This window comes from Cupressus sempervirens, chromosome 4 (assembly GCF_028749045.1).
Source record: "Cupressus sempervirens isolate cs-2001-9-10 chromosome 4, ASM2874904v1, whole genome shotgun sequence".
Lineage (NCBI taxonomy): Eukaryota > Viridiplantae > Streptophyta > Pinopsida > Cupressales > Cupressaceae > Cupressus > Cupressus sempervirens.
In genome coordinates this window covers 274,713,512-274,735,749 of record NC_143121.1, presented here as the reverse complement: position 1 = coordinate 274,735,749, position 22,238 = coordinate 274,713,512, and the positions used below count along the sequence as shown (strand labels likewise).

The 22,238-nt window shown below is 34.3% G+C and overlaps 1 pseudogene; it reads left to right on the top strand.

The window, feature by feature from the left end:
• The first annotated feature begins 5,217 nt into the window (after positions 1-5,217).
• Positions 5,218-21,745, top strand: LOC149561078 (putative LRR receptor-like serine/threonine-protein kinase At1g67720; annotated as a pseudogene).
• The last annotated feature ends 493 nt before the right edge of the window (positions 21,746-22,238 follow it).

The window sequence follows — 22,238 nt, the reverse complement described above, 5'->3', positions numbered from 1 at the left end:
ATGAAAACTATTGATTTTAGGTGAGTTGAAATTTGAATCACTATAAAAGAGAAAATATAGGCCTAAAGTAAATTTTTATTTCTAATCGTTCTAGCTATATATATTAACTATAACATAGTCGAAGTTCAAAATGAAATATGTTTATTTCCATATAGTTTTGTAGTGGGAACTAAACCCCTAATTTTTAGTGTTTTTTAGCAACTAAAAAGTTATCTATAAAAATTATGAAAATATATTAATTGTTATTCCAAATAATTATTAAAAATTATAATACTAAACTTTATCCATTTCTACACATTTCATTAGTTTACTTCATTTTCAAATTCTAAATAATAATACCAATTTTATGTCATTGAAGGTGAATAGTTATACTTTTCTTAGCATTTTCCTTTACAAAAGGGTAACACAAGTTTGTGCTTTTACCCCAAGAATTCTTACCTTTTCATTTTTAGTTTTTGTTATGTCTATTGTCTCTATCATCTCTCCTTCCTCTATATCCATTCTCTTTCCTTTCATCCTTATCTTCTCTGTCAAGGCACCTTGTAGCAATATGACCAACATTGTTACATGTAAACCATATTATAAGAAGTTTACCTTTGAATTTTGCTTTGGCTCTTGGTATCCTGTATTCCATAGGTCATCATCTGATTCACTGTCACTATCCACATACTTACTCTTTGAACTCTTCCTTCTTTTAGATCCACCAAGGATAAGTTGAGCCTTGAAAGTAGACTCAATAGTAGGAAGTGTATAATTATCAAATTTTGACAACTCAAATGCAGTGAGTCTACCAACGAGACTATTTATAGTCTAATCATTACTAGGTGTACATCTCATTTCTTGTATTGTAGAAACTCTTATAGCATAAACATGAAGTAAAACTATCAATACCTTTCTTATCATAGACTCTTTAGTTATGGCTCCTTTGACACCTCTAATAGAATTCACAACTTCTTTGATTTGGCCACAATACTATGCAATAGTTTCTCCTCCTTTCATTTTCATGTCATCAAACTTGTCTCTCATACTTTTAGCTTTAGCTCTCAAAACCAGGATTTGTGCCAACTTAACCCACATTTTCTTTGTTGTAGTGCAATCCTACACATCATCAAATTCAACATTACTTGGGGAAGATGCCAAATCTATCATCATTTGATAATGCTCCTACTTCTCTTTGATTTTCTCAATTCTCATGGGCCTAAGAACTTCTATGTACTCATTTTCCAAGTAGTAGAATATAGAGTATCCAACTCCAAATAGATACAATCTCGTCAAGTGTTTCCATATTTGGAAGTTCTCATTGTTTAGCTAAGGTACCTCTCTCTAGAGCATCTTGATCTTTTAGCTTGAGTCCCTTTTAACATTCCTTGTAAGACACAAAGATCTGATACCAGTAGTTAGAATGTTTAAAACAGCTACAAGGAGGAGGTAAGTCAATTATGTTCAAGTCCAAATGCACCAAATCTGTAATTAGCAACTTTAAGTAGCTTAATCAAACTCATAAATCCACTTAGTCAATATAACATCTCATTAGTAATTTAACTTATTTACCACCTAACTCTGTGTTTAGTATATGTTGACTAATATAAATATATAATAGTAAATTGCATGCAACATAAAATTAACACTCACACATGTATGACACAATGATTTAATGTGGAAACCCAATTTGGGTATATCTTCCAAGTAATATGCTACTAATTTTTCACTCTTATGAAGTGAGCACAGTTAAGAGCCATCCCTATTAAAGGTTACAAAATACACTATTAGGTGTGACCCTATTAAAGGATTTAATCACACTATTAGGAGTGGCTTGGTTAGAGGTTTTTAGATCATTTCATTAGAATGTCACCTTGATTAAAGGATTTATATATGACTATTAGGTAAACCTTGATTAAAGTATTTTACTAACATAAAGATTAGAAATTAATGGCTAGGTTTATCTAGTAAAACAAAACTCACTTTAACAATTTTTAGATCTTCATTCAGTTCATTTTATGGTTCATTGACTAGGATTCATCATATTCTCCATCTCTAATCTTTATTCTCTGATATCTAATCTTGTTGAAAACTCCTCAACAAATCACACTCTCATCCCTTCTCCTAAAGCTATGTTATTCTCCTTTTTCATAGATTATCTAGTTCAACAAACACATAAAAATTCTCTTATGTCTATTAAATAGAAGGTTTAATCTTTCACTACCTAAACATGACCGTACATCTTAGGATGTGATAGAATTCATTGAATCTGTCCATCATTTGTCATTTTTTTTCTTTTCATCAAACTTCTGGAAACTTCTCTTGAATCTTTTCCTTAGATTATATTCTAAACCTAATTCATACATTAAATATGCCAGCTCATTAGTCCTTATCATTTACACATTTGGACTCTTTTGTAGATTCAACTATGTCAGCCTCAAATCTTGATTCTTTAAGAAACTATTATTTTTATGACAGTTGGCCTTCACTGTGTTCTTAAACTTGATCATCACTCGATTAATTGCTCATCACTAATTTTAACTTTCTCATCTTATTTTGACTTACTTGGCGATTATTATTACTCAGCATCCATTGGACTTAGTTACAAATAACACTTAGCTTGTATTGTTGTGTTTCGTAATGCTTAAGTGTAATTCTTAAGTTGCTCAATCTTCTTTTCATCATTGCTTAGAAATCTTCAATTTTCAACTTATATTACTCATCTCTTTTACAATTCAATCCATCTATCTTCTTCCCTTAATATAATAATCAAACAACACCTTATCTCATTAAGTACAAACTTATAAAGTGCCATTTGTAATTCCATGATTCTTAACTCTTCTCAACTCTCTTTACTCAACCACTTCACTAGTTCATCTTGTGATCTCTCTTTTCAAATCCTCTTCATCAATTGATTGATATGGAAATCTACTCTATTACTAAATTTCTTATTAGTAAGGTTTGACATCAATGACAACATAATAATTGTTCCAATCATAGTTTCTAATAGTGTCATCCTATGTAGGGCTTTCAAATTCAAATATAGGATCCCTAGCTAAAATTTCTAAGCCCAATTACATATGATAGGTCACTCACCTAGGGTTTCTACCCTACTCAAAAAAATTGAATACAAGCATCCATACAAACACAACTAGGCCCCTGATTAGTTGAACAATAAAAAATACATACTTGTATGGGAAATAACTTGGTGAGCCATCCAAAATATAAAATCAAAATAGTACTGAGGTCGGTAACTATGAAGCAATGCATTCATCATTTATAACTACACTTTTGACCATGATTGTCACACTTTGATTGTATATGTCCATATATCAAGAAGTATGGCACATATTTCTTTTATAATTGTGCATCTGTAAATTCTCAACTAGTGCCTCACATTCATCTATTAGAATTGTGCATATATTAAGTAGATCAATGCATTTGTAAAGCAATGCATTCACATAGTAGAATGGCGCATATGTTTTGCAAATCTATACATTTGTTTAAGCATCACATTTATCAAGAAGTGCAATCCATTTAAGTATGCAGGTCAACAACAATGATTATATGCAAGGCTATATATATCTTTCATATACTTGTTAAAATGTAAAGGATACATGCACATTTACTTTAGAGACTTATCTATCTACCTATCTATCTATCTATACACACACACACACACACACACACAATGCTAGGAACTAAATTTCTAGAATAGGTACAATCAAGTGTAGTCCTCATAATTTGTAGGCTAAATCTCCAAGTTGAGAATCCCCCATCAATTCCTTTTCAAGGAATTCAATCTCTATCATTTCTGCAATCTTTGTCATAAGCATAGATCAAGTATCTCATAATAAATTTTAGAGCATGTCACAAGGGTGGCATTACAATGTTTAAAATTGGGTCCTTTATATCTAGCCCCATGGTCAATTAGGTGCCCTACTCCAATCTAGGAGTATTGGAATAGGCACTAGATTAGGTACTATAGGAGTGGCTATAGAACCTAAAAAAATCCCTAACATGAGTATTTTGTGAATTTATTAATTAATTTAAAAGTCGTGTAACAATAGTTTTTTGAATTTTAAAGTAATTGATAGATTTAAAAAATGGTCAAGTGAAGCACATTTGTTGGGTCATATAGCTCTCTCTTATTCTACTTATGTTTAGATCAAATCTGATCTCCTTATCAAACAAATATTTGAAAAAATAGAAATTATGATATATTTAATGAGGTCATATATCATTAAACAGTACAGTTGACTAAAAAGTATACATTTGATTTCTAATATTCAAAATAAAAATAAAAATATAAAATCTTATTTATCCATGTCTTATTAAACAATATGTTTGACTAAAACTATACATTTTAAAGTAAATAATGATGGAAGAAAAATGAGCTCTTCTAGACTATTCTTCAAATCATACCCCACTTGTTTTCTAGCAATTATTATCACTTGGAAATAACATGGAATCTTCTCCTACATCTTGGAGGCAATTTCCAATTTTCACCCAACAAGGAATAAAACAATAATTGTTTTCTCATTTATAGACCTCACTCTATCAACTTGCAAGGCAAAAAGTTTTCTTTGAAACTATCTTTGTAAGAGTAAACTTATTGTTGTTGAACTATTATGTGTTCAAATTGGCATTGATTTTTTATTTATTTTTAATGTTTTTAACAAGAAATTTGTTTCTCCAAATTGAGAAGGTCCGAAAGATGGTGAGTATGGAATTTGTGAAAAAATTAAATCACAAACCTAAAAATATTTCTCATCACATGAAGGTGTTGAGTGGCAGTTTTGCTCGACATTGCCGAGTGACGAGAGAGTGCCAAGTAAGCTCGACACAAGAGGAAGTCGAGTGAACTTGGCAAACAAAGGGTGACTTGGCACAAGACAATGCGAAGTGAGCTCGACAACAAGCGATGCGAGTGAGCTCGGCAATAACTACAAAGATGGAATTTAGTCCAAGACTAGGCTGTGTGAGCAAAATAACAAACTGCCATTAAAATGTAGAGAGCCAAAGGATGAAGATTTTAATGATGAACTTATCAAATGCAATATATTATGCAATGAACAATAGAAGAGGAACAATAGATTTAGTATGCCTTCTTGCTTGCATGCTATTCAAATATGTTAAACTATTACAAAATCTGGGAGCATTTGACTTCAACCAAAAAACCCTAAAATCTTCAAACTGGTAAAGCCTAAAACTTTAAACTTTAAACTTACAGCTCTAATGACTACATACAACAATGTCTGGAGCAATCATTGCTTCACAGGTTTAATCCAACAAATAACAAAACTTACAGAATGAATAGAGGAAACATGTGCAACTGCAGACACGAGAACAAACTTCCTTCTGTCTTCTAAACTCTGATGACTAGATCTATTGATCAACTTCTTTTTCTTCCTTCTTGGTTGTACTCTACAACTCTCTTCAATGCCGATCTGCTAAACTTTTTCAAATGAACCATATTCATTCCTTTTGTCTTTCTTCCAAAATATTTTCCCCCTCTTTTCCAAATTTGAAAAATTCACCTACCTGCATTCATTGTTTCTAACTATTCTATAGGCCGTCAGGTAGTAGGTGGACATTTGGCTCTAGGGGCAACTGACTATAGCATTTAATATCTCAATAGAATTAAAAAGCCACATGTGATTGCTGCTCATCACATCATTCATTAGATTATTGAGTTTCACACAGTCAGATCCAGATGGTAGTCCTCTTTTCTCACTTCTTCTCCATATTTCACACTCTCAAATATAGATGCTTATAATCTGTTTTAATCCTGTACAGGTTTCCTTAACATCAGATCTGCTGCTGATGGTAATCTCACAGATGATAACTTTCAACACTGGATTTCTGATTCCCCTTTCATTAAAGGGGATGGAAAAGTTTATATGGTGCACTCAAGTGATACCCACTACGTGCACTATTTGACACTGGTCTATTTTCTAGATCTATTAGTGAAAAAATATTGCTACATGATCCCTGTGAAGCCCCAACAAAATTATCTAGTAAGAGAATCTTTTGCTCCTGATTCCACAACTCCCTGGGCAAGATTCTTCGATTTACTTATCGAGGGAATCAAGTGGACGAGTCTCAACTTATCTCATTTAGACAATACAACATTTTATGATTACGAGATCATCTTGGCTGCCAAAAGTGGGAATCGGTTTATAACTCACTTGCAATGCTCAGATAGAACAAAATCCTTTTGTGTTCATTTCAAGCATTGAGCTGCACCAACTCGAACCATCCATGTATAGCTCAATGGATTTACAAAAGCAAGCCTTGAGTCTCGTAGATCGCAGAGACTATGGTACATTTTCTAACTTAAGTAATTGTTGTTATCAAATATGTTTTTATTTGATAGAAAACAATAAGATGGAATCTTTAAATGGCATAAAGGAAGATGTTAAGTTTGGAAAAATAAGTAAAATTTGACTATTAAGAAAATCAAGCTTTAGTGTGTGATGTTTATGTGTGTGCCTTAAACATCACATAGTAATAAATAAAAAAGCTTCAAAAAATAAGTCAACTTTTATTATTTAAGACTTTTAGCAGGCCAGACTTATCTGACACAGTAGAAGAGTTGAATAATAGTGGCTTCCAGTGGGCCTAGCCACTCTTAGCCAATAGCTTGGGGCCACTGTTATGCATTGGAGGCAGGGTATTGTTGGTGATTAATTCAAACTAATAGCTCATTACATCTGTTGGTGATTAATTCAAATTAACAGCTCATTAGATATGTTAGTGATTAATTCAAACTAACAGCTCATACTCCTCTAAATCTTAACTTCTAGTTTACTTCTAGTTTGGATGGTGAAACTAGACTATTCCCGTGCTGCATTATGTTAGAGATAAAACTTACATGTGTTAGTTATTGCTAGGTATTTGATCGTGATTTCCTATTCTATAGGGTGATTGGTTTTGCATAAATGCTTATGTTTTGTAATTGATAGACAATGAATGAATAATAGAATTTCATTATTAACCAGCTCTGTTTTTCCTCTATTTTTGTAATTTTTTGCTTTTATCTTTCAGCAAGATCATTTTTTACATTTCAGATTTAGCATGAATAGAAAATTCTATATGGTATCAGAGCAAAGGTATCATACAAAGTTGCCTTGGTTTCCGCAATTATTGAGCATGAATCACTTGTGATTAGTAGATCGTCTACATAAAGTACTATGAGTAACAATGAGTTAGATTTTCTCAACATATAAACATTTGGATCAGATTTACATCTCACAAATTTTTGAGATAGAAGATAAGAATCCATTTTAGCATACCAAGCACGAGGTGCTTGTTCGAGACCATAAAGTGATTTCTTGAGCCTACATACTAGTGAGGAATTATATACATACCCTTGTGGCTACTCCATGTAGATCTCCTCCTCAAGATCACCATGAAGAAAATCATTTTTCACATCCATGTGATGAATCTCCCACCTTTTTGCTACTGCAATGGCTAGAGCCAATCGAATGGAATCCATTTTTGCCACGGGAGAAAAAGTCTCATCATAATCAATACCTTGAAGTTGTTGAAAACCTTTGGCTACCGACCTTTCTTTGTATCTACTCATTTGACCATTTGTTGATTTCTTTGTTCAATAGATTCACTTGCACCTGACAAGCATGCGATTGGATGGAAGTAGTACCAGCTCCCAAATTTGGTTTGCAATAAGAGAATTGTACTCCTCATCCATGGTAGATTCCCAATGTGGATTCCCTATAACTTCTACATAAGTTAGAGGATCTAATACTTTAAGAAGATAAGCATGCATTGGAATAATGGAATCGGTAGTTGAAAATGCATGAGAAGCATCATATATATCAGCCAACCTCCTTGTTCTTTGTCTTCTCATAGGAGATGCTAAATCATCACTAAAATCCCAATTGAGACTTGCATGTTCATATTCATTAGATTCAGATGAATCTAAAATTAGATTTGTGGTATCTCCATCATCTTCAAGATCTGTGAGAGGAGGAAGCATAGAAGTGGTAGAATGTTAGTTTTATTGCTTTATTAGGATCTATTTTGGGGGGTGGGTTTATTCCTACTGGGTTTTCCCTCTTTCCTCTTCTTAGATCTTTCTTTTCTCCTTAGTTAGAATTAAGAGGGGGTGTTGGTGATTAATTCAAACTAATAGATCATACTCCTCTAAATCTTAACTTCTAGTTTACTTCTAGTCTAGATGGTGAAACTAGACTATTTCCATGCTACATTATGTTAGAGATAAAACTTACATCTGTCAGTTATTGCTGGGTATTTGACCGTGATTTCCTATTCTACAGGGTAATCGGTTTTGCATAAATGCTCACATTTTGTAATTGATAGACAATGAATGAATAATAGGATTTCATTATTAACCAGTCTGTTTTTCCTGTATGTTTTGTAATTTTTTTCTTTTATCTTTTAGCAAGATCGTTCTTTAAATTTCAGATTTAGCATGAGTAGAAAATTCTACAGGTATTTCTGCAACCTCAACTAGACAAGCCTCACTTAGAAATTTACTTCTTACATCAACGAGACCCAATCATCAGATTTCATACAGCTTAAGTTTTTGTAATGTAAAATTAGATAGAGTAGTGTGAGAAATATATTAAAATTTAATTTAATACTCACAACCCTAAACCTAAAATCTTTGCTCGGCACTTGAAAACTACTCAGCACATGAAGGTGCTGAGTGCTAGTTTTTCCTAGCACTTGCTCGGCACTTGAATGTGCCGAGTCAGAGATTGCTCGACACTTGATGGTGCTGAGTGATAAGCAATAGGTGCCGAGTAAGCTCGGCACGCAAAGGAGAAAGCTCAACACCAATGGATGCTGAGTGAGCTCAGCTCACAAAGGAAATGCTCGGCACTTGAAGAGCTCAGCACACAAAAATGCAGTAGGTGTTGAGTGTTCTATTTCAACTGAAATATTATAACTTAGAGAAATTCAACATGAATGCTTTCACCATTAAAACCAGAAAGCCAAAGCTTTAACCTTTCAAACAAACTTGTCAAATGCAATGAATAGAAGAGGAAGATAGATTCAAGTATGCTTGCTTGCTTTCTATTTAATCTTTCATTAAACTATTACAAAATTTGGGAGTATTCAGCTTCAACCAAAAAACCCTAAAATAGCCCTAAATTGATAATACTTGAAACTTCAATAAACTTTTAAACTTGTAGCTCTAATGGCTGCATACAATGGTGCCTGGAGCAATCACTACTTCAACAGGACGAATCTAACAATGAAAAACTTACAGAGTGAATAGGGGGAACACATGCAACTACAGGCACAAACTTCTTTCCTTCTTCCTTCTCTGCTCATCTCTGCAACTTCTCTCTGATCTTCTTGATCTGCTTGAACTCTCTGAATGAATGAATAGACATTCCTTTTTGTCACATTCCATTTCCCCCTTCTTTTCTGATTTCAAAAAATCTCACCCACCGTATTTATGTTTCTTTGTGTTCTGGGCATCAGAGGTGGTAGGTGAGCGTTTGGCTCAAGGGGCAAACGTACGCTTCATTTAATATTCCAACACTCAACCTTTGTCCCGAGCCAAACAAACAAGGATCAGTGCTGATCCAAATCAATTACACCAAGACTCTCTCTTAGGTGTACAAAGTTTCCAATGCCTAATGGCTTGGTGAAAATGTCTGCTAGCTACTGCTCAGACTTGCAAAATTCCATCTTGATATCCCCATTCTCCACCAACTCTCTGATGAAGTGATATCTAATCTCAATATGCTTGCTTCTCCCATGGAAGACTGGATTCTTGGACAATGCAATTGATGAGATGTTGTCACAATAAATTGTGGTTCCATCCTCTTGCCTTTCATTCAAATCTGTCAAGATCCTCCTTAGCCAAATTGCTTGACATGATGCTTCATTTGCTATAATGTATTCAGCCTCTGTTGTAGATTGAGCAACAATAGGTTGCTTCTTGGATGCCCATGAAATTGCACCCGATCCCATATGAAACATGTATCCAGAAGTGCTCTTCCTGTCATCTAAACTTCTAGCCCAATCACTATCCGTGTACAACTTGAAATCATCATTTGCAGTATACAAAATCCCAAATCCCTTGGTACCTTTCACATACCTTAGGATCCTTTTTCCTACTTGCCAATGGGAATCCTTTGGGGTTTCCATAAATCTAGAAATCAAACTTACTGCATCCATTAGGTCTGGCCGAGTTGCAGTCAAATACATTAAATTTCCAACCATACTCCTGTATAGTGTTGGATCCACTCTCTTGCTTGAGTCTTCCTTGCTCAACTTCAGACCTATTGTTGTTGGTGTGGGGGCTACCTTACTATTCTGCATTTTAAATCTCTCCAAGATCTGCCCTGCATATTTATCTTGAGAGAAGAAAATGCCATCATGCATTTGTTTTACTTCTATGCCTAGAAAGTATTTCAAGAGACCTAGGTCTGTCATCTCAAACTCACTTTTCATGGCCTCTTTGAACTCATCTACAATCAATCAACAAATTTCCATTTCATGCCTTAATGTAGAGAGTAGGCTCACCATTGATTTTGCTAAAGCCATTTCTCATCAAATATGAGTCAATCCTACTGTACCATGCTCATGGAGCTTGCTTGAGCCCATAAAGAGCTCTCTTCAACCTATATACTTTGTTCTCTTCACCTACAACTTCATAACTAGGTGGCTGCTCCACATACACTTCTTCTTTCAATACACCATTAAGGAAGGCAGGCTTCACATCCATTTGAAATACCTTCCACTTGTGCTGAGCTACAATTGCTATGACAGCACGCATGGTTTCAATTCTTGCAACTGGGTAATAGGTCTCATCATAATCTCTTCCATAATGCTATTTGTAGCCCTTGACTACCAGCCTTGCCTTATGCCTATCAATCTTTCCTTCAGCATTGAATTTGGTCTTATACACCCATTTCAGTCCAATCACTTGCTTCTTTGGTGGAAATTTAGTTAGCTCCCATGTCTCATTCCTTTCTATGGCATCTATTTCCTCATCCATGGCATTACACCATTTTTTCTCCTTAATAGCTTCCTCAAAATATACTGGATCACTATGAGAAAATAATGCAAAATTAACACTCTCATCATAATCTTCATAACTTTCATCTTGGTATATCTCCCTAAGACTCTTGGTCTTTCTTGGTAATAAGGAGGAGAGTGTGGGATCAGAATCTTCACTGCTACTACTTTGCCGACCAACTCGGTCTTCACTGTTACTCAGCACTGACACTCGATCATGCCTAGAGGAGCTCGGCAATGACTGAGGTTGCTTGCCTTTTCTTCTATTTGCTCCTTCTTCTTGCTGTTCATCAGCATCTTCTTCACTCATAATTGGCATTTTACTTGATGTGCCCAGTGATTCATCAGTTGAACCATACCAAGACAGATTTTCAAGAAATTCCGCATCTCTTGAAAGAGTCATCTTGTTGTTCAATGGGTCATACAATCTGTATGCCTTTGATTCTAAGTTGTACCCTGTGAAGATGCACTTCACACCTTTGTCATCCAATTTCTGCATTTTTTCTTTAGGCACATGTGAATATGCAACACATTGAAACACCCTGAGGTGTTCAACTGTCCATCTTCCTCGTGACTATGCTTCCATTGGAATTTTATCACGAACTACCTTTGTAGAACACCTATTAATTAGATAAACTGTTGTTGCCATAGCCTCTCCCCAAAATTCAGTTGGGAGACCTTTCTCTTTCATCATGCTACTTACCATTTCAACAATGGTCCTATTCTTTCTTTTAGCCACTCCATTCTACTATGGTGTATAGCTGATTGTGAGATCTTTCTTTATGCCATGTTTCCTGCAAAAGTTTACAAAAGAATTGGAGGTATACTCCCCTCCTCTATCTGATCTTAGGACCTTGATATAGTGTCCACATTCTCTTTCAGCCTCCGCTTTAAATTCTACAAATTTATCAAATGCTTCAGATTTATTCTTTAAGAAATACACCAATGTCCTACGACTGAAATTATCAATAAATATCATGAAATAAGTACTCCCCCCAATGGAAGTAACTTGCATAGGACCGACTAGGTCAGTATGCACTAATTCTAATGGATATCTAGCCCTCCTAGAATTTCCAAAATTAAAGGGAAGCCTATGTTGCTTACCCAAAATACAAGTCTCACACTTGTCACAAGAATTTCCTACACATGGCAAACCATCTACCATTCTTTTATTTGACAATAAATTTAAACCAGCATAGCTGAGATGACCATACCTGAGATACCACAACCGCGAAGGGTCTTCAATCACACTCCTTAGAGGTGATTGTGTATGAGGTGCAGCACAAACTTGAGATGAGAAACATGTCTCTATCCTCAAGGGAAACATTCTGTTCTTTGTCATTTGAACTACTGCAAGTAGGTTCTTGCTCCCATCCTTTTCATGAATGACACACGTGTCATTCTCCATCAGCACTTTGTATCCATTTTGAATGAGATGACCAATGCTCATCAAATTGTGCTTCATACTAGGGGTGAAATACACATTTTGTATTTTCTTTTTCTCACCTTTCTTGGTGCGGACCATAATAGATCCTTTACCCACAACTGGTAGGGTTCCATTGTTACCAATTTTAATTTCAGATTTGAAACTCTTGTCAATGAATGAAAACAAGGTTTCATTGCCACTCATGTGGTTGTTACATCCACTATCGAGGTACCAAACATCAGAGCTTCCTTCTTCACCAACATTACACATGATGAAGGCAGCAACATTGGGTCCACTTCCCATGTTCACATCAGCCACATTTGCTTGTCTGGACTGATCATTCTGCTTCTTCCAGCATTCATTTGCATAATGCCCATATTTATGATAGTAGTAGCATTCTACATTACTCTTATTTGAGTTGTAGTTTTTCTTACCTCCTCTTGAAGTATTTTATGAGCTACTTGCTCCATCTGCTCTTCCTGAGCTTTCTGCTGTAGCATTTCTTTGTCCTCCATTTCCTCGGCCTCTAGCTCTTGAGTTGCTACCTGAGCCATTTCTTCCTCTCCCCCTTCCTCTTGGATTTGACTAAGACTTGAATACTTTCTCTTGGGAAGTAGAAGATGTAGATCTATTGATCCTATGCTCATGGGTTTGAAGAGAACCCATCAACTCATCCATTGTCAAAACAGTGAGGTCTTTTGCCTCTTATATGGTCATGACCAAATTGTCATATTTATGAGGTAAACTCCTCAATATCTTCTCCACTATCTTCTGCTCTTGATAGTCTTCTCCATTTGACTTCAATTGATTAATTACATTGGAGGTCCTTGAACTGAATTCTGCAACTGATTCATTTTCCTTCATCTGAAGGTTCTCAAATTCCCTCCTTATATTCTGTAGCTTTACTGTATGGACTTTATCAGTCCCCTTGAAGTTTGTCTCAAGGATATCCCATGCATCCTTTGCATAATTTGCTGCTGCAATCTTTGGAAAAATTGTCTCTGTCATTGCTGCTTCAATAAGACTTAATGTCTTTGCATCTTTCCTCCTTGATTCTTTCAAATGAGTCTTCTGTGCATTTGTGAGGGCAGCATACTGAGTTGGATCAGTGACATCATTGAATCTGTTTACCACAAACTCCCACAAATCATTTGCAACTATTATGGTCTTCATCTTCTTTTTCCATGTATCAAAATTTTGCCCATTAAAGGATGGTGGCTGCTACCATATCTTTCCTCCATCTCCTGCCATGATAAATATCTCAAGAAAAAAATGCCCTAAGTCACTTTGGATGTGGGGCCTCAAAGCTTTGATACCATGTGAGAAATATATTAAAATTTAATTTAATAATCACAACCCTAAACCTAAAATCTTTGCTCGGCACTTGAAAACTGTTAAGCACATGAAGGTGCCGAGTGCCAATTTTTTCCAGCACTTGCTCGACACTTGATGGTGCTGAGGGACAGGCAACAGGTGCCGAGTAAGCTCAGCACACAAAGGAGAAAGCTCAACACCAATGGATGCCGAGTGAGCTCGGCTCACAAAGAAAATGCTAGGCACTTGAAGAGCTCAGCACACAAAATTGCAGTAGGTGTCGAGTGTTCTGTTTCAACTGAAATATTATAACTTAGAGAAATTCAACATGAATGCTTTCACCATTAAAATCAGAAAGCCAAAGCTTTAACCTTTCAAACAAACTTGTCAAATGCAATGAATAGAAGAGGAAGATAGATTCAAGTATGTTTGCTTTCTTTCTATTTAATCTTTCATTAAACTATTACAAAATTTGGGAGCATTCGGCTTCAACTAGAAAACCCTAAAATAACCCTAAATTGATAATACTTCAAACTTCAATAAACTTTTAAACTTGCAACTCTAATGGCTATATACAATGGTGCCTGCAGAAATCACTACTTCAATAGGACAAATCTAACAATGAAAAACTTACAAAGTGAATAGGGGAAACACGTGCAATTGCAGGCACAAACTTCTTTCCTTCTTCCTTCTCTACTCAGTTCTACAACTTCTCTCTGATCTGCTTGATCTGCTTGAACTCTCTGAATGAATGAATAAACATTCCTTTTTGTCACATTCCATTTCCCCCTTCTTTTCTAATTTCGAAAAGATCTCACCCACCGTATTTATGTTTTTGTCTGTTCTAGGCATCAGAGATGGTAGGTGAGCATTTGGCTCAAGGGGCAAATGTACGCTTCATTTAATATTCCAACAAGTAGCTGGTAACCATATAGTTGATTTAAAACTTGTGACTTCTTATCCCATTACATAACATTGAAACCCAATTCTCAATTGGAGTTGGAACCATTCATCAATGGAGCAAAAGTGTACATGAAATTGGACATGAACTCAGAAGATGGTAACTTCTATTAATTTGTTTAAGAATTTGATGAACTTGTTGATCAGAACAGAATTTTTTATGGAGCTCTCCTTATTGTAATCTTTTCTGTCTTAATAAATGTTTACTCTCTTTTCAAATTTTAATTTTGTGAACCTAGTTGTTGCAATCAGAAACAAAACAGAGACAATAAATGTTTCAAACGACTGGACAGGAGGAGATCCGTGTTTGCCAGCTGGTTATCAATCAACGGGGATAACCTGTAGCCAAGATGATCCTCCCAGAGTCATCATAATGTATTTTTACAGTTCACTCGAACATGTACCTTACTATTAATTTCTATAATGATTTGAAGAACCTTGTTTCTGTTTGTAGAGATCTAACAAGCATGAATCTGGAAGGTACAATACCTTCAAATATAGCGAACCTAATAGCAATATAACAGCTGGTAAGACTTTTCATGGGATGGGGCTATATGGGTACTTTGGGTATTGGTGTGAGTACGCCTTTTCCAAAAATAGGGGACTTTTAGTTGTTAGTAGTGATACAGTTCGGAGATGTAATGTATTGTTTTCATATGTTTGCAATATGCATGTAATAATAATATATATTAAATGTTTAGATGTATAATAGAGAAGGTAGACTTTAAACATGAATAAGAAAATAAAAAATCATATAACAATGACATATTGCAAATGATAATATTCTGACTTGAACAGTGATAAAATTTACTGGAAATCACTGTTATATAAGAGTGTCAAATTGATTAAGTACTGAATTAAATTTGATAAACAACAAGCTAATATGATAACAAAAAACACTAACAAATACTAAAATTCTTAATCAACATCTTTAACTATGATGTTGTGTTGTTCACCGGGTACCCAGTACTTAAGTACATATACCCAAATACATATACCTGAATACTTAAGAATTTGCATATGGATACCCATGCAACCTTGTCGTTCACTAACTTCCTTTCTCGTGAGAAGGCTAATCGATCTTTTGATACAAATAATTGTGGTTTATGTACTGTTGCTAACTCTATGCTTTTGGTTATAGTTGCTAGGAAACAATAAGTTTTCTGGCCATATTCCAGACCTCGGTTCATTGAACAATTTCACAATATTGTAAGACACCTCTGAAATACCTTGTGTGAATGACTAGAGAGCCAGAATTATCTGTATCTTTGCTAATATTTTATCTTGGCCTCACAAAGGCAACTGCAGAATAATCAACTTACTGGACAAATTCCAGTATCATTGGAGAAGCTTCAAAAGCTAAATCATTTGTATGGTTACCAGCTACTCTATCTAATTACATCCTCACATTTCACTATATAACTGATATAGCTTAGCGCTATTAAATAGGTGTTTTTATAGAGCTTTTTCGGTTTATTGAAAAGATTTTTACAAGATAATAAATTGGACGGAACAGTCTCAAAAGAATTAGTGAGAACCAACTTGGAACTTCGGTATACCAATTTTCTTTCCTCGTCATCAATGCAATAGATGTTTCATGTTCTTGTATGTTATCTTCCAAAAGGAGACTGAATTGTTAATATCTCATATACATTCTTATTATTCACTGTACATTCAGTGTTGATCCCCAAAATGCTCGTCCGGCAGGCAGCCACAAAATTAAAGGCTGGGTGATCGGACTTCCAATTGTTGGGTGGGCAGCATGAAAAATAACAAAAACACAAAACAATACAAAATACCAAACATAGAACACAATGTGCTGCCACACAATAAAATATATTATATTTTATTCATCATTTGCCCATTGCCAATTGCATTACATGATGCCTCTATTTATAGAGGTCTTAATTTATTTCTGGAAACATCTACATTAGCCGACAAGGGCCAAATATCTACATGTTTCTAGAAAATGCTACGGCTGACCCAACTTCTAGAAAATACTTTAGCCGGCACACCCTAAACCTAAACCTAATAATCTAGAAGCATTGAACAATTAGTAGAAATTAATATTTCCAACACCAATTAGATGTTCGGTGTTGTTAGTTTTAGTCATCTTCTCTAGAATTTTCTTGTGGAGGCACAAACACCTTTCTCACCCATTTCCAAACACAAATGTTTCTCCAACTCCATCAGAAAAACATGTAATTGCAGTTGTTTCTGCAATTTGTGGTCTGCTTAAAAAAACATGCATAGAAATGCTTTTCTCTTCTTCTTTTCCCCTGGTCGGGACCTTTATAGAGAGCATAATTTTTATTTATTTGTTCTTGCTCGGATGAGGAAAATGAAAACAATTATCACACGCTTTCTGTAGAATACAGAGAGGAGGATATTAAAACTTCTACCAATAACTCTTCCACTTTCATTGGTAAGGGAAGCTTTGGATGTGTATTTTATAGCAGACTTTCAAGATATGAGGTCGCAGTCGAAATACACAAGATTGATTCTAATCAAGGCCAAAAAGAATTCCAGAATGAGGTTAGTATTCCTGCATAGATTCAAGAACAAATTTTCTATGAAGATTACCATTTGTTTCCCTTCAGTACCAAATTCTCTTTTAACAAGTGTTATCTGTGGTTTTAGGTAGCTATGCTGTCAAGAATATATCACAAGAATCTTGTAAATCTTATTGGGCATTGCAGACAACCCATTATGGCATTGGTCTATGAGTAAATGCCATGCAGAACATTGATTGATCATCTATATGGTACTTTATGTTGTGATGTTGTTAACTATATAATTTTTTGAGTTAAATTTAATTATATGTGATTTATGAGTAGTAATGGGATGGGTGATCTCTAGTGAAGTTATGGTGTTTCACCTTTGTGACCATCATCTGTTAGGTGGGCAGAGGCACAGTAAAATATAAAATGCAATAAATGTGCTGCGGCACAATATTTGATTATCTTTTTCTTGATTGATTATAAATGAGTACATAACACTCCTTTGATAGGCAAGTTTACATTCTCTAGAAATCTCTGACATTTGCTGACAAGACAATAATCTACAAGATTATGGAAACTACTATAGCCGACAACCTAAACCTAACCTAAACCTAAACTTCTAGAAACATTTAATGACAGGTTAGAGTAGAAATTATTATTTCTAACACTCCCCCCTAGTTTCTACTATCAATTATTACAAAACTTCTTTAATATTTACAACTCTCAGAGCCTCCTTCAAAATTTCAAATTGTACTTGTAGTAAGGCCTTGGTGAAGATATCTGCAAGTTGCTCCTCTGATCTGCAATGTTGTAGATTAATTTCTCTCCTATTAACCAGCTCTCTAATGAAGTGATACCTTGTGTCAATGTGCTTTGATCTCTTGTGAAACACATGGTTCTTTGAAAGTACAATAGCAGACTTGTTATCACAATAGATTGTAGTAGGTCCATCTTGAGATTGTATTAAGTCTTTCAAAATCCTTCACATCCATACTGCTTGACATGCTGCTGTTGTTGCTACTACATACTTTGCTTCAGCTAATGAGAGAGTTACTATAGGTTGCTTCTTTGATGCCCAGGCTACATCACCTGTCCCAAGATGAAATGCATATCCAGATGTACTCCTTCTATCTTCAATATTCCCTGCAAAATCACTATCTGTATATCCAACTAACTGAAAATCATTTGAAGTGGAATATAAAATGCCATGATTCATAGTTCCTGCAATATATCTCAAAATCCTTTTTCCTGCTTGCCAATGTGAGGTCTTTGGTGAATCCATGAATCTAGAGATTAAACTCACTCCATACATAATGTCTGGTCTAGTAGTAGTGAGATACATCAAACTACCAACCAATCTTCTGAATATAGTTGAATCAAAATCTTTTTCAATATCTTCTCTATTTAATTTGGTGCCTACTACCACAGGTGTAGAAACTAAACTGCAATTTATCAATCTAAATCTTTTCAAAATATCTTTTGCATATTTACTTTGGAAAATAAAAATTCCTTTGTCATTTTGAGTAACTTCAATGCCAAGAAAATATTTCATCAATCCTAGATCTGTCATTTCAAATTCCCTTTTCATTGCTGATTTAAACATGTCAATAGATAAATTACCTGTGAAGATCAAATCATCAACATATAAACAAACAATCAAAATCTGACCTTGTTCATTGATCTTGGTATATAATGTGGGTTCATTGGTGCTTCTCTTGAATCCATTCTCTATTATGTATGAATCTATTCTATTGTACCAGGCTCTTGGAGCTTGCTTCAATCCATAGAGAGCCTTCTTCAACTTATAAACTTTTTCTTCATGTCCTCTTATTTCATATCCTGGTGGTTGCTACACATAGACTTCTTCATCCAAATATCCATTCAAAAATGCTGATTTGACATCCATTTGTTTTGAGCTGCAATAGCTAATACTATGCTGACAGTTTCAAGTCTTGCTACAGGTGCAAATGTCTCATTATAGTCAACCCCATATTTTTGTGAAAATCCCTTAGCAACTAACCTTGCCTTATATTTGTCTACATCTCCATTAGCTTTAAACTTAGTCTTATAAACCCATTTTACACCAATAGAATCTTTGTTCTTAGGCAAATCAACTAATTCCCATGTATCATTTCTCTCAACTGATTCTATTTCATCATTCATTGCATTAATCCAATGTTCTTCCTTAATTGCATCTTCAAAATATATAGGATTTTGAGTAAATAAAAATAAATTTGATTGCAAATCTAATTTACTTCCTTGCTCATAAATCTCACTCAACCTTCTAGTTTTCTTGCTTGATCTCAGTTGTGCAAGTATAAGGTTTGAATTATTACTTATTTGTGAATTTGAAGATTCTCCATGCTCAACTTCAATTTCTAAGTGATCTCCTTGTGGACTTTGTGGTAGAGTTCCTTCTTGGTCACTTGGTTGATCCTCTTTATCTTCATGATCCTTTTTATCCTTCTCATCATATGCTATTGTTCTAGCACTTGTAACATTTGTATCTATATTTCCATCCCAAGATTCATCTTCTTTAAATACAACATCCCTACTCACAATGACTTTTCTAGTGATAGGATTAAACAACCTATATTCCTTAGATTGCTCATCATAGCCAAAAAAAATGCATTTCTCACTCTTATCATCTAACTTACTTCTAGTTTCTTTAGGAACATGTGCATATGCAATACAACCAAATACTTTGAGATGAGAAACATTATGAATCTTACCACTCCATGCTTGTTGTGGAACCATGTCCCTCACAATATTTGTTGGACTCCTATTCAAAATATAAACAACACAAGAAACTACCTTAGCCCAATACTCATTAGGAAGATTTTTACCTTTCAACATGCTCCTTGCCATCTCCATTATTGTCCTATTTTTTCTCTCTGCAACACCATTTTGCTGTGGTGTGTAACTGGTAGTAAATTGTTTTTTGATTCCATGATCCCTGCAATAATCTAAAAATTTATTTGACTTATACTGTCCTCCTCTATCAGATCTCATTACCTTGATAGGTAAACCACTTTTTTTCTCAACAAAATCCCTAAATTCTTTAAATTTGCCAAAAGTTTCAGATTTGTATTTAAGAAAGTAAACCCATGTCTTTCTAGTAAAGTCATCAATAAATGTTAAGAAATAAATGCTTTGATACCACTTGTTAGGTGGGCAGAGGCATAGTAAAATATGAAACGCAATAAATGTGCTATGGCATAATATTTGATTATCTTTTTCTTGATTGATTAAAAATGAGTACACAACACTCCTTTTATAGGCAAGTTTACATTCTCTAGAAATCTCTGACATTTGTCGACAAGACAATAATCTACAAGATTCTAGAAACTACTATAGCCGACAACCTAAACCTAACCTAAACCTAAACTTCTAGAAACATTCAATGATGGGTTAGAGTAGAAATTATTATTTCTAACATCATCTAGATGTAATGAGTGTTAAGTATATCATTTATTTTGATAAGAGATGGGTTCATGTGAACTAGTATCACAAAATACAAAGTAATGAGTTAGACAAACAAATTACACAATTGAATTCTATTAATATCATAATTTAACTTACTATGAAACACATCTACTGCTTATAAATTCCTAAGGCATGGCCAAATTGGAATGTCCACTTGATTGGCTTACGAGATTGAATATTGCTAGATAGGTTGCAGATGGTAAGGTGTTTGTGGTTCGACCAGTTGCTTTATTTTTAATTATTTTTTATAAATGGGAAAAACCACACATTATACAAGTTTTCTCTACCTTCATTAGGGTTGCTATCCTCCAATCATACATAGAGAAATAAAATGCAGTAATATACTATTGGATAGCAAAATGTCTACCAAGCTAGCTGACTTTGGCCGATCAAAATTGATAGAGAGCTCCAGTGGTTATATACCAATTGAAGTGAAAGGGACATTGGGTTATCTCGATCTTGAGTATTTCACATAACAACATTATATTACTTTTTTCTTATGTTTTCTTAGTTTAAAATATGGGTGCATTTTTCATCTAATTAAAAATATTGGGAAGAAATAACTAATACACTACAAATGTGGATGGTATTGTAGATACTTTGCAACATCATCACTAAATGATAAAAGTGACATCTACAGTTTTGGAGTGGTTTTACTAGAGATTATTTTTGGAGTTTCACCCAAGGATGGAATACTACAATCGGTAATCCATTTAATTATAGACAAATTTAGTGATTTCAATCATTTTGGATGTTTTCATCAACAACGCATTGAAAAAATCATTGTATCAGGCACACAATCTACTTGTATGTGATAAAAATAGATGAGTTTATGGAACCTTCATTAGGTAGTCGATATAATGTAGAATCAGCTTGGAAAGTGGCAGAGATAGCTTACATGTGCGTGGAAACGGAGTCAACAAAAAGGCCCAAAATGAGCGCGGTGGTTAAAGAGTTGGAAGATGTAGTGACACTTGCATGTGGTAATAACAATTATTCTGCTTCACATACCATTGCCTCTTTTAATACCAGTGAGATGCCAAACCTTAGATAATAAGATCTTATAGTACCTATTTTCTCTGCTTTGTAAAATCTGTAATTTCTCCAGACAAAAAGTTTATGCATGTTTCTAGATAGGGATAGACATATTAATAATATTAAATATTTGTGTAGTCAATTTGAAATTTAGAAATATTTATAATTTCTAGAATTAGTTATGTAATTTTCTTTGATGTATATGAAGACCTCTATTTAAAGAGTTATTATTTAAGAATTTAGTAATGGATGATGAAGTTCATCTATAAATCATTAGTAGATTATGAATGTTGTATTTTTATTTTAAGGAATTGTATTGTTTATTGTCATTTGATTGATTAGAAGAATGATATTTTAGAGTACATACAAAAGAAAGATAATTAGTTATTCTTGTGTTTGAATTATTTTTAGTTTATAACTCTATATATATGTTTTTTTTTCTATCCACAATAACATGATAATGGTTCAATTGAGATTAATTAGGCTATACATTTTTAAGAATAGGGAATAGA